Consider the following 13632-nt stretch of genomic DNA (forward strand, 5'->3'; position numbering starts at 1 on the left):
AGGTTTGATCCCTGGGTTGGGAAGATCCCCTGGAGAAGGAAATGGCAACCCATTCCAGTATTCTTGCCTAGAGAATTCCATGGACAGAGCAGCCTTGCAGGCTACAGTACATGGAGTCACAAAGAGTCAGACATGACTGAGGGACTTTCACTTCACTCACTCATGACTGAACTATGGATGCCTGGAAACCAACACAAAGATTATGCTTCAGGTCCAAGAACCAGCTTATTACATAAGCCACCCAGGTGATTCAGATGCAGGTGGTCCTTGGACCATACCTGGAGAAACACAGATTCAGCAGAGCCCTTCATGGTACAGATGAAGAATCTGTCATAAAGGTTAAGTGGGTTGCCCAAAGTCACACCAATCAGTGAGTGGCAAATCCAGAGTAAGAATATACTCAATGCCTTTCCAACCACACTCCATCACATTTCATGCTTAGCAGTCCAAACTTTTCTTTTCCTTCATCAGTGCTCTAAAAGCAGCAGCTGCAAAAAACATTCATAGCTAACAATTATGTGACATTTCCATGGGCACTATCATATATGATTATCAGAACAATATACTATCTGTACCTGGGGTAAGAGGGAACAGAAATTCAGTTTAAGATGCTTCCTTAAATTTTTATATAATATTGATTTGAGGCAAAGTAGACCACCTGACCTGCCTCTTGAGAAAGCTGTATGCAGGTCAGGAAGCAACAGTTGGAACTGGACATGGAACAACGGACTGGTTCCAAATAGGAAAAGGAGTACATCAAGGCTGTATATTGTCACCCTGCTTATTTAACTTCTATGCAGAGTACATCATGAGAAACGCTGGGTTGGAGGAAGCACAAGCCAGAATCAAGATTGCGGGGAGAAATATCAATAACCTTGGATATGCAGATGACACCACACCTATGGCGGAAAGCGAAGAAGAACTAAAGAGCCTCTTGATGAAAGTGAAAGTGAAAAAGTTGGCTTAAAGCTCAACATTCAGAAAACTAAGATCATGGCATCTGGTCCCATCACTTCATGGCAAATAGATGGGCAAACAGTGAAACAGTGACAGGCTTTATTTTTGGTGACTCCAAAATCACTGCAGATGGTGACTGCAGCCATGAAATTAAAAGATGCTTGCTCCTTGGAAGAAAAGTTATGACCAACCTAGACAGCATATTAAAAAGCAGAGACATTACTTTGCAAACAAAAGCCCATTAGTCAAAGCTACGGCTTTTCCAGTAGTCATGTATGGATGTGAGAGTTGGACTATAAAGAAAGCTGAGCACTGAAGAATTGATGCTTTTGAACTGTGGTGTTGGACAAGACTCTCAAGGGTCCCTTGGAATGCAAGGAGATCCATCCTAAAGGAAATCAGTCCTGAATATTCATTGGAAGGACTGATGCTAAAGCTGAAACTCCAATACTTTGGCCACTTGATGCGAAGAACTGACTCATTTGAAAAGACCCTGATGCTGGGAAAGATTGAAGGCAGGAGGAGAAGGGGACAACAGAGGATGAGATGGTTGGATGGCATCACTGACTCAATGGACATGAGTTTGAGTAAACTCCAGGAGTTGGTGATGGACAGGGAGGCCTGGCGTGCTGTAGTCCATGGGGTCACAAAGAGTTGGATACGACTGAGCGACTGAACTGAACTGAGTTGGACTTAATCAGTCAATGACTAGTAAGCGCTCAAATGTTAACCATTATTATTATCCCCATTTTTTAAGAAACTGTCAAAACTATAAATATTGACCTTTGAAAACTTTAAATTGGTATAAAAATTAATTAAAAATAAAATGAACAGCCAAACTACACAAAATCTACTACATTTTAAAACCGAAAAATATCAGTTTTTTAAAATAAAACTTAGCTATAAAATAATGCCAAAGAAAAGTAAATGTGAGAGGAAGAATGAAAACTCACAATGGTAGGAAGTTTGTTATAATCTAGTTTGTTCCCCCAAAACCAATAGGTAAGTTTTCATTCTAAAATCTATACTAAAACATTTCTCATGAAAACTTCAGTTAAACTAAATCTGGAAAAATGTAACAAACTAGAAATGTTTTACTGTGCTAAATATTAAATTGTTGAAGGGATTAAAGCAGACTAATACATGGTCTAGAAAATATTTTCTCAATCAAAATTGAATATCACTCTAATTCTGATTTAAATATCTATAGTCACAAAGACAGGATGAAAATGTCAAGACTAGAGCAAAACAATGGGTAAAGCTACCTAGAAATAAACCTACACACAGCATTATTAATCTTGTAAGTCAACAGTTGCAAAGGGACAGTACATTGACCACACATCACATTGTAATGTAACATCAATAAATAATTTACTATCGATACATTATAGACAAATCAAGATATATAAATGAATGCATTTTCAAATTCTATTTTCAATTTTATTCTGTTCCTGCTTCTCATGTCTTTCAAATGTATGTATGCTTCAGTGGTAGATTTCTGGCCTTAAAAGCTGTATAACCAATTCAGATTAAACTAAAATATTAAGAAGTTTCACTATGAAATTATCAACTATACTATCTTAGCACAGCAATATAAGTATCTATACTACAGTCAGACTTGGTATTCCAATTTGATGTATATGGCATTTAGTACTTATAGACACATTAGAGTACCTTAGAGTTAGCAAGGGGCTTAGAAATAGTGCTTTTTTAATGAAAACATCTTCATTTTTCCCAAGACATAAGAATTTGCCAAATTAAATAAAGCTAGTGCTCTAATCTCCACAACTCTTGTTTATTTGATCATTATATATAGCTTTTGCAGGATGTCCAAATACAGGCTTCCCCTGTTTTCGTTCAGAAACTCAGATTCCAGTGCTTCGATTTATGGCTAGGCTTCTCCTCTAGGTCTGGAGCATACAAAGGAGCATTCCCGGGCATCACGTGCTCCGCAAGGTTAGCAAAGCAAATCCCTTCAGCAAAACATGGGTGAATCACTCGCTGGCCACAGCAAACGCAAACGCTTGTCAGCTTTCCACCTTGTCAGTTTCCTGGGCAGGTCCTGTAAGGCTGGACTCCTGAGCGACTATCTTCTCTAACCCCCCCTCCCCCGAGAAAGGAAAATAACTCAAGCAAATGAATCCCTGCCTGCCACATGAAGAGAAGCTTTCTGAAGTGGAGAAATACCCATTTAGAATGAACTCATGGAAAACCCTACTTAAAATGCAGTGATCTTTGTGTCAACAAAAAGTCTACTTGGGCAGGATAAATAGGTGAAGCCATGAATTTCCAGTCTCCCGATGCCAGACTAAATCCCACTTCTTCAAACAGACCCTGTTATTGCTCTGACACCCTCTTAGAACTTCGTATTTGCTTTGGATCATTATAATAACTCCTCTATGGGCGGAGAAGACCAGCCAGGGTTTAAGTAAAGCCATGACCACACTTGGTCAAGACAGTATCATCTTCACTAAAATACACGAATAAAAAGTAACTTCTTGGAGCATAGGGCTCTAGCTTAGGGCTTAAAGAAAAAATATCAAAGGTACAGACACAAGAAAAAAAAGACTATTTCTATGGAAAAACACATTCCTAAAATATTTTTTTTCAAAGAACATGACAAAGTATATGTAAAAGGAGAGATGAGTTTCATTTTGAACTGGAGGTATACATTACCTTTTCATAAACATAATTTCAGAGAAACAAGTATAAGATTCTATAAACCAAATATGTCCGTCCCTTTATTTCCAGGCAACTCAAAACAAAAATCAGAAATATCAGAAATATTAAATATGTGAAATCCCTGTGTACCTAAACTGACCTCCAGGGTACAGGTAAACCTGCAGTACAAAACAACAAAAAAAAAAAAACACCTATGTATAGAGGGTTGATTGCCATCTAAAACACTTTATTTCCCATTGAATACTGTGTGTATTGGGATTGCCAGATAAAATACAAAATGCCAACTGAATTTCAGACAAACAGTGAATACTTTTGTTAGTGTACGTATGCCCGTGCAATTATTTTCATTTGCTAAATTTGGCAATTTTCATTCCTACACTTATCATGAGTGTAGGTGTCCACATCTCCAGGCAAATGACCTTTCAAGTTCTAAAACATACATGTCACTACAGAGCCCTTCTTTCTTTATACAAAGTGTTAATTTGCATACACAGAAACAGCCCTTTCCTTATAGGTTAGTAACCATTCAAACTCATTTACTTCATAATCAATTTAATGTGCATCTGATTAACTACAGTCAACTCAAAAAATGAATTATATAGTGCAAAATGCAGGGAATAAAATTATAAGCACAATGTTGTCTTAAAATCAAACAAGCTTCCCCTCCCACAAAAGCTGAACAGGGGTTATTTCCATATCTAAGCAACGTATTAATTGCAATATAAGGAAGTAATAACACTTAATTCAATTCAGAGTGCACAGAATACCTAATAGAAGTAATTCCTTTGCTGGGTTCACATGGAGAACTTGAATAACATCACCAAAGATGTTACTGCTCTAACCTCTTCATCATAAAGTTTCCTGATCTTGCCTAATGAGACAACAGCACTCCCATAGCACTTTTCATATTTTATTTACCAAATTATATTGTCTTTATTTATTTAAATGATCTATTATTAGCTCCTAAAATGAGAGTCCCTTGAGAACAGAATCCATATTTTCATTGACCTCTGCATCCCTACTACTTAACAAAGGCCCAAGGAGACATTCCATATATGTTTATTAACAAAATAAACTATTATTTACAAGCTCATACTAGAACTTAACCTAAAGAAATGTCGTGGACAGGCAGGATGTGGAACTGCCTAATTATAACTATCTTTTAACAAATATTCTTTTCAATGAGACTCAGTATTAAATTCCATTAAATTTCAAGTAACAGGCTTCCCTGGTGGCTCAGACAGTGCAGGAGACCCAGGTTCAATCCCTGGGTGGGGAAGATCCTCTGGAGAAGTGAATGGCAACCCACTCCGTATTCTTGCCTGGAGAATTCCATGGACAGAGGATCCTGGCAGATGTCCATGGGGTCACAAAGAGTAGGACATGACTGAGCGACTAATACTTTCACTTTCAAGAAACACAGGTTTATTCCTATTGTTACTAGGGAGCCTATAAAACTCTACCCAGAATAAAAGATACAGTTTATTTATTCATTCAATAAATATTTAGACTTTTCCAAGTGCTAGACTCTGTTCCAGAGATGGGAAATAAGATAAAGCCTTGTGATCACTGAATTCCCATATCAATATTCCAGAAATGGATGAAGTAGCAGTGAGAGATTAGAAAGGGAGATAAAGATCTTTTCCTTTTTAGGTGGACAGTCATGGGACCCAGACTAAAGGAATCGGAAGTGGTCACACGTTAAGCTGGGACCAGCAATAAGGACTCATGACCCTGTCCACGTGCATTTCTTTCATTTATGCCAGACACAGCCTTTCATTGTGGATCAGAAGAAAACAGAACAGGGCCCTCAATAATGGATGGTTGGCCGCTGTGCCCTAAGCATGACAAGTCCACCGGAAGGAGCTGACGACCCTTCTTAAGAGACGTTGACACAACGGCCTGTTCTATTTAAACACTCATTTTAATAGTCAACACTATTTAACTATTTTTTTTTTTTTTTTTTTACTATTTAACTATTTAATCTGGAGATATCCAGAGGACTACCAGGGCAAAACTGTCATTTCTTCTGGGGTTAGCAGGACTTTTCATACATAGGGCCTGAGGCTCAACAAATAAGATGCAGACAACTCCGAAGTACAGATATATCTTCGGAAAAGCAAAGGCCACTTAGAATAAAATTTACAGTCTGTTATTAGAGCTAACAGCTGCTAAACCGTAACAGTATTCTTATACCATGTCATAGAAATGAAGCACCATCACAGCCACCAAATCCACTGTTGTGTGTATGCTGGTGTGTGGGTGAGAGGGGTACCTCAGAGAAAAGAGGGAAATGGCAGGGCGGGGTAGGGGGTGGGGGGAGAAAATACACGTGCAGACCAGATCTCACGTTTATGACAATGCAGCGTTGTACATTAGCCAGATCCTGCGCTAAGCGTGCTTTACAGAAATTACCACATTCTAGTGCTCATGGTCGCCTGATTATAGAAAGGTCCTACTGCCCCTATGTTAATCAATTCTGAAACTGAGGCTCAGAGACGTTCAGTCATTTCCACAAGGCCATGAAACTAAAAAGGGAGGAGTGAGGATTCAAATTCTAAACTCTGGCCTATTTTATTCCAAAACAAAGCTCTCAAGCCCTAAGCAAGAGTGATTCCCAGGGGCGACCACAGTTCCTTCAGGAAACCTTTGCATCTTTTACGACCTTTAAGAATAAGGACAAATGACTGGGTAACCTTCATTCTGGACTGACAGGCGTCTCAGCCAGATGAGGTCTGAATCACTCTCATCACACCTAAAATAAGAAAGAGCTTCATGTTCTGTCTGCTGTGTCCACACCTCAGAAGGAACTCTGTTAGGTTCATGTGGTATTTTTGTTTTCTGTTTCTGTTTTAAAAGTTTCTTATGAGTAAAAATATTTGAATGGATTTGGGCAACAAAAGGGTACAAAGAGCTGGTATTTGAAAGTTGTTTTCTTGTTTGCCCGGGCCCAGGATTTGGGGTCTGGGCAGCGCTGTGGGGCTTCCGCGGGGACTCTCTCCTGACCACACCCCTGGTGCCAGCCAGCCCGTGGCTGACCCAACAACAGAGGCTCTCATGAATGGCCTCCCAGGCCCTTCCTCAAAGGGGCCTTAACAGGGATGCCACAGCGACCTGAGGAGACTCAGGGTAGCTCTGGTTCCTCTTCAGAGCAACAGGATGTGCAGTTCGTCACCTGTGGCCAGGGAATAAGAGGCTCCTGTGTCCAGCCCCTTCCCTGATAGGACTAACTGGGGAACCTTCCCTCCTTGCACACAGCTCTCTACTGCAGTCACGTTTTAAAAAATCATTTCTTTGAGACTCTCCCCTATAGACGCCATCCCCCTTAATGGGGGAAAGTGAAAGTGAAGTCGCTCAGTCTTGTCGGACTCTTTGCGACTCCACGGACTGCAGCCCACCAGGCTCCTCCGTCCATGGGATTTTCCAGGCAAGAGTACTGAAGTGGGGTGCCACTGCCTTCTCCTTAATGGGGGAGAGTACACCTAAAGCTAATTACTCTAAAACTGATATGCTGCTGCTGCTGCTAAGTCGCTTCAGTCGTGTCCGACTTTGTGTGACCCCATAGACGGCAGCCCACCAGGCTCCCCGTCCCTGGGATTCTCCAGCAAGAACACTGGAGTGGGTTGCCATTTCCTTCTCCAATGCATGAAAGTGAAAAGTGAAAGTGAAGTCGCTCAGTCGTGTCCAACTCCTAGCGACCCCATGGACTGCAGCCCACCAGGCTCCTCCGTCCATGGGATTTTCCAGGCAGGAGTACTGGAGTGGGGTGCCATTGCCTTCTCTGAAGCGGATATGAAGAAAAGTCATAATTCCTTGCTTTTACATCAATTCTAGTTCTGTGTTTTCCAACAGAAAATTCTACATGGCCGATCCACAGTAGTTATGTCCTTATCATTTGAATGTATATTTCTAAGTAGAACTATAAATTACCTTGGAAATCAAATCAGTCAACTCCATCCCACAGATGAAGGTACAAAGAAATGACTGCACAAAGTGACCTGCCCAGAATCACCCAGGTAATGACTAGAGTCAGGATCGGATTCCAGAGGCATCCTGCCTCCATGAATATAAGTGGGGAAACACACACACAGAGTAAAATATAAACAATAAAAACCAAGATAAATGAGAAACTAATACAATGCTCTCCTTAACAAAGAAACAGGAGGGTAATATGTGTAAAAACTACATAAAGTGTCAGTAATTCAGTTTCCAATGACTCTTGTTAACACTTCATTTCAGAGATCACCAGTTGTTTATAATTAAAGCCAAATTCAAGAGGACCCTTTCTGTGGGTTCCAGGTACATTTATAGCCACACTGTTTACACCTAACCTTGGGTAGCCACATAAATACATGCTGATGTTCACAAGCAAGAAAATGATGGAAAGTGTGGGTGGAACTGAACAAGCTGGAGGCCTAGGCAGGGGGAACAGTACCTAACTAGGAGTGAACCCAGTTCTTGGTTTGAGCCACCAGCTAACACAGACTGAAATTTCTCAATTAACTTGGGAGCTTCAGTCTCTTTATTTGTAAGATTAGGAAGTTGGATAGTGTGATTTTTAAAAGACATAGTGTGATTTTTGTTTTCAGCTCTATTAATTCTAAATCTGGACAGTCCTTGCTATATTAAAAAAAAAAAAGTGAGAAGTTGTTCTTTACTATCCTTACACAGTGGAACAAGTCCAATGTCAAGCTCTACATTTAAAAAGCCAAAAGAAAACCTACAAGGAATATAAACAAACAGAAGGCATGGTCTGGAAAGAGGGCCACCATAGTCTGGGTTGACCAGACTAGTCTCGGTTTCTTCCTGGTGTCCCAGTTTCCCAGTTGGTGCCTCTTCTCACTACCAAAAGGGTCACAGTTTGGACGAAAAATTATATGGTTACGCCTACAAGGAACTGGTGTTCTTTATCTCAGGGACTCCTTCAGCACCCCTGATCACCTAAAGGCTGAAACTCAAACTCCTTGGTACATTATGCAGACTCTGAGTCAAAAGTCTATGGAGCATACCCACCACATGGTAATCACACCCAACAACTTCCAGTTCCCCAGAGGTGAGTTTTTGCTGAGCTTCTCCTCGACCCCCACCTTACAGGAAGACAAACTCCTCCATGCACATCAAGACTGAACTCAACACTGCCTCCTCTGGGAGCCCTCCTTTCCCTCCACTCTGCCCAGACATCAGCTGGCATGTGGGTCCCACTGCTTTTGCAACTCTTTCTTAGTCTCCTCTAAGAATGGATTGTAAAAGCAAAAACAAACAAACAGGCGTACATCAAACTAAAAAGGAGGATTAGATTAAACTAACAAGCTTCTGCACAGCAAAGGAAACCATCAGCAATACAAAAAGACAACCTACTGAATGACAGAAAGAAAAAGAAAGAAAGAAAGTGAAGTTGCTCAGTCATGTCTGACTCATTGCGACCCCATGGACTGCAGCCTTCCAGGCTCCTCCATCCATGGGATTCTCCAGGCAAGAGTACTGGAGTGGGTTGCCATTTCCTTCTCCAGGGGATCTTCCTGATCCAGGGATTGAACCCAGGTCTCCCGTATTGCAGGTAGACACTTAACCCTCTGAGCCACCAGGGGTGAAAACATTTTACTGAATGGTAGAAGATACTTGCAAATGATAAGGAGTGAATACCCGAAATATATAAAAAATACTCACACAACTCAACAACAAAGTCTGATTTAAAAGTGGGCAGAGGAGCTGAACAGACATTCTTCCAGAAGACAGTCAACAGACACATGAAAAGATGTTCAGATCACTAATTATTAGAGAAATGCAAATCAAAACCACAATAAGGTACTACCTTTTGCCTGTTAGAGTGACTGTTATCAAAAAGGAAAGATATAACAAGTATTGGAGTAGATGTGGAGAAAAGGGAACCCTCCTACACTATTGGTGGGAATAGAAATTGGTACAGTCACTATGAAAAACAGTGTGGAGATTCCTCAAAAAATTAAAAGTAGAACTACCATATGATGCAGTTATCTGACTGCAGGGTGTTTATCCAAAGAATAAAAAAACACTAATTTTAAAAGATATGTGTACCTCTATGTTCAACACAGCATTATTTACATAGCCAAGATATGAAAACAATCTAAGTGCCCATCAACAGATGAATGGATAAAGAAGATGTAGTATCAGACACAATGGAATACCACTCTGCTATAAAAAAGATGAAATTTTGTCATTTACAACATGGATGAACCTTGAGGGTATTATTCTAAGTGGAGTAAGCCAGAGAAAGACAAATATATGATTTCACTTATTGTGGAATTAAAGTAATGGTTACCGGGGGAAGAAGTGGGGAGGAGGGTGAAATGGATAAGAGAGATCAACAGTATGGTGATAGATGAAAACTAAATTTTTGGTAGTGAGCATGCTGTAGAAATATACTGTCGTACACATGAAACTTACATAATATTATAAACCAATGTTGTCTCAATTTTAAAAAAATGGCATTTACCTTATTCATCTTTTTATCCCTTAGTACATATTTAACAACTCAACAATATGTTTATTGAATTAAATTGAACACAGAAGTACATAACGATTTGCTTATAGGGTATTTGCTGAATTATCTTTCATCACAGTAACAAGAAAACAATGGGCTCTCCTTGGTGTAAGGCACAGGGTACGTCAGGAATAAGCAGTCGTTTGGCTTCAGTGGTGATCACTTCCAGCCAGAAGGGATCCAACTAGAAAAACAGTGTCTCTCTCTTCTTCCCCAAAGAGACAGGCTCCACCTGGATTTATTTTTGCTTTATGCTCCTCACTCTCTCTCACAATAACAATGCAAAAACCTCCACACCATAACCATTATTTTCTCTTTCCAAATCCTGGTTTCCCTCTTCTCTAATTATCCCCAACAGAAGTGTCTCCATCACAAAGAACAGAGCGAGAAAGGCAAGGACTTACAACTCAAGATAGACTGTGGTCAAATAAGGAAGAACTTGACTGCCATTCTCAACCAACTGTGGAACAGACTCAAAAGGAATTCTTGGTAAAATGTCAAGTGGGGAGAATTCAAGCCTGGGGAAAGGATAACATGACCTCACGCTAGGACAATGAACCTTCAAGTTAACTACACCTTGAACTAAACACTCCCTCAATCAGAAGCAGTCGGTGACTGGTGCTCCAACACCAAACAATGAAAAAGAGCCTAAGAGAGGAGAGTCATAAGCATCATCAGAAGAAGAAAAAGGAGGAAAGGCATGCTCCCTGAAAGCTTTCTTCTGCCCAGGAAATAGAGCACATGCAACTAGGCAGTATCAACAGAAACAAATGGGATTACAATGTTTCAATTTACCAGGGCAGTGTTGCTCAAGCTTTATACCTCAATATAGCATGTCCCAGGAGACAGAGGCAGGAATAGAATGGAGGTGAAAAACACATGGGCTCTGGAAACAGACTGCCAGAGACATAGCCTAGTTCCTGTACTTAACCAGCTGTGTGTCCTTGGGCAAGTTACCTAACGTCCCTGGGCCTCAGTTTTCACATTTGGAAAATGAAGCTAACAAACAAGATAATGGTACCTGGAAAACCCTCAGGGATGCTCTTCACAAAAAGTCATTTCTAAGGCAGAGTATAGCTTGGCCCATGATTTAAATGCTATGTGTGTTTTACAAACAAAACTATCAAGATCCAGTACTCACTTCATAAATCTCAAAGACCCTTTTATATTGACCCCTAGAAATCTGACTTGTTGACCAACAAATCCTTTTAACTGAAGGATAAATAACCAATAAACATTGGTTTACTGAACTGAATAAGTCTAAAACCCAGAGGTCACCCTATGACATGGTGAAATACAAACTGAAGGTTTGACACCGTTAAATCAAACCATAGTCATCACCAGAATAAATGAATAAGGTAAGCATTATTTATTGGGCAGCCACTGTGGTCACTTTCCAAGCTGTAGTAAATATTTGATGGGAAGGCATAAAATGTGACAGGGATGTAACCAGGCTTGGCTTCTGCCACACGACTGAACAAAATGGCATCAACTTAGTGAATTCATTCTGGCTTTTCCTGGTCCTCAGTTCTGAAGGCTCGGAAATTTGGTTTTGTCACCACATTCATTTATTCAACAGTTACTTGACAAGCACCTACTTTGTGCCAGATCCTGCAAGAGGAAATGTGGAGAAAGTGGACAACACATCATTACAATCCCTGCCCAAAGTTGCAAAGTTGACAGTTTGGCAGAGAAGACATATTAAAAACCCAAACGTGCACTGCAAAAATACCTGATTGTCAACAACCTAATTTACAATGAGAAGAGCTTCAAGTAGACTAGAATTTTTGTTCCTACAGACGAACTCATCTCTTGGCAATCATGACTACATAAAATTCAAACAGGGGAGTATGTTGTATGAATGGGACCCAGGCACCACATTGATAAAAAACCCTGGAATGTTTAGGGTTGTGAGTTACCTATTCTGAGCCCTGCTTATTCTCCCATTCTCGCCCCTTTTCTCCAAAAGTCTAAAGTCCACTTTTCAAATTTCTCCTTCCTCTACTACAATCCCATACATTATCTTGTCTCACCAAATTTCTTCACCTATCACCCTGATTGACGTTTTCCATGTTCTAAAACTTCCTCCATCATATACCTAAAGAAATAGTGCCACTTATTTCAGAGGCAGCTACATATATTCAATCTTTGTAGAGTTTATCAGTTTAACCTTAAAGGGCAGCATAGTATCTGTCACTTTCACATTAAGGGTTGGTGTGGTGGGGCAGAAAGGCCACTTAGGGCCATTGTGCCCTGAAACTGTTGTCCATAAACCCTCAACATAGTTCTCATTTAAACTGCAAAATCACCCAATCAGGCCCAAAAGTTAACTTTATATGAATCATTAAGCATACTATACACACTGGAAAATGCCAGGCATTATACAAAGGTCAAAATTAAAGCAAGAACTTGGCAGGTTCATAGTCCAAGTTCAATAGTCATTTTCTGTTGGTCATTCTATGAACTATGAGCAGTAGCTGAGATAACAGTAGAAAAAGTACACGCATATGAAAAGTTTCAACCAACACTCAGATCAGCAGTAAATGGATACTTGAATCAATACAGAAGTGAAATATCTCAAGTTATTTAATAATTAAAAAAAAAAAGAAAGCATCCATGGTAAATGAAGACGTGTTTCATCCCTACCATGGAGAATGTATATCTGTAGCACAGGAAAGCACAGGGCTTTTGTCGATAATTAAACATAGATGGAAACCATTTTTGTACTTCAATTGAACTTTGTTTGATGGAAAAAGATAATTTTACATCTGAGGTGATGGGGGCCTCGGTAGGTCATGTATACCACCTACATGTGCCAGTTAGTCATAGTGTCAGGCCTTTGAGGCGACAATCCCAAGACCTGGTCTTTATCCTGAGAGCCATAATTAGGGCTCTCTTTCCCATGGCTAAAATTAACGTAGCTCCCAGCATTTCAGAGGATCCACACAATCCCAGGTTCCAGCCACTCAACCCTGCTTTACAAACTGGAACAAAGAGCAATAGAGGAACTTTCCACTGAATTTTCATGAAGATGAAAAGATTAATATTTTAAAAAAATATTTTTAATGTGATGAAACAGCAACTTGAATACAGTCTATGGAGAAAATGTAATTCCAGATGGTAATTATTTAAAATGCTCAGCGGATGAACTTTTAAAATAGGCCCTCTAACTTTCAAAAGAAATGTTCTGTGTGTTTCTTCTTCATAGACACATTTCCAGGAGTCAGCATAAGGCCTGGAAGTTATGAGGTGTTCTTTAACTCTTTTCTGAATACATAAATGAATAAATATATTCCTCTGGATCACTAACCATGAATTTTTCATCCAGGAAAAATAAGTTATTTAAAGACAAAAATTATTCTATTATACATCAAAGAATAAAACTTTGTTTTTCACTTTGAAAGATGAATTAATTTTCACCACTAAAAACAGGCTCAATGGACATGAGTTTGAGCAAACTCTGGGAAATAGTG

General features: G+C 39.8%; 1 protein-coding gene across 2 annotated transcripts in view; it reads right to left on the bottom strand.

Annotated features, from left to right (window-relative positions):
• LPAR1 (lysophosphatidic acid receptor 1) overlaps positions 1–13632 on the bottom strand; it is a 153903-nt gene that overhangs the window by 42541 nt on the left and 97730 nt on the right. The gene's annotated exons all lie outside the window — the stretch shown is intronic.

The sequence above is a fragment of the Cervus canadensis genome, chromosome 30 (genome assembly GCF_019320065.1).
Source record: "Cervus canadensis isolate Bull #8, Minnesota chromosome 30, ASM1932006v1, whole genome shotgun sequence".
NCBI classification, from domain to species: Eukaryota; Metazoa; Chordata; class Mammalia; order Artiodactyla; family Cervidae; genus Cervus; species Cervus canadensis.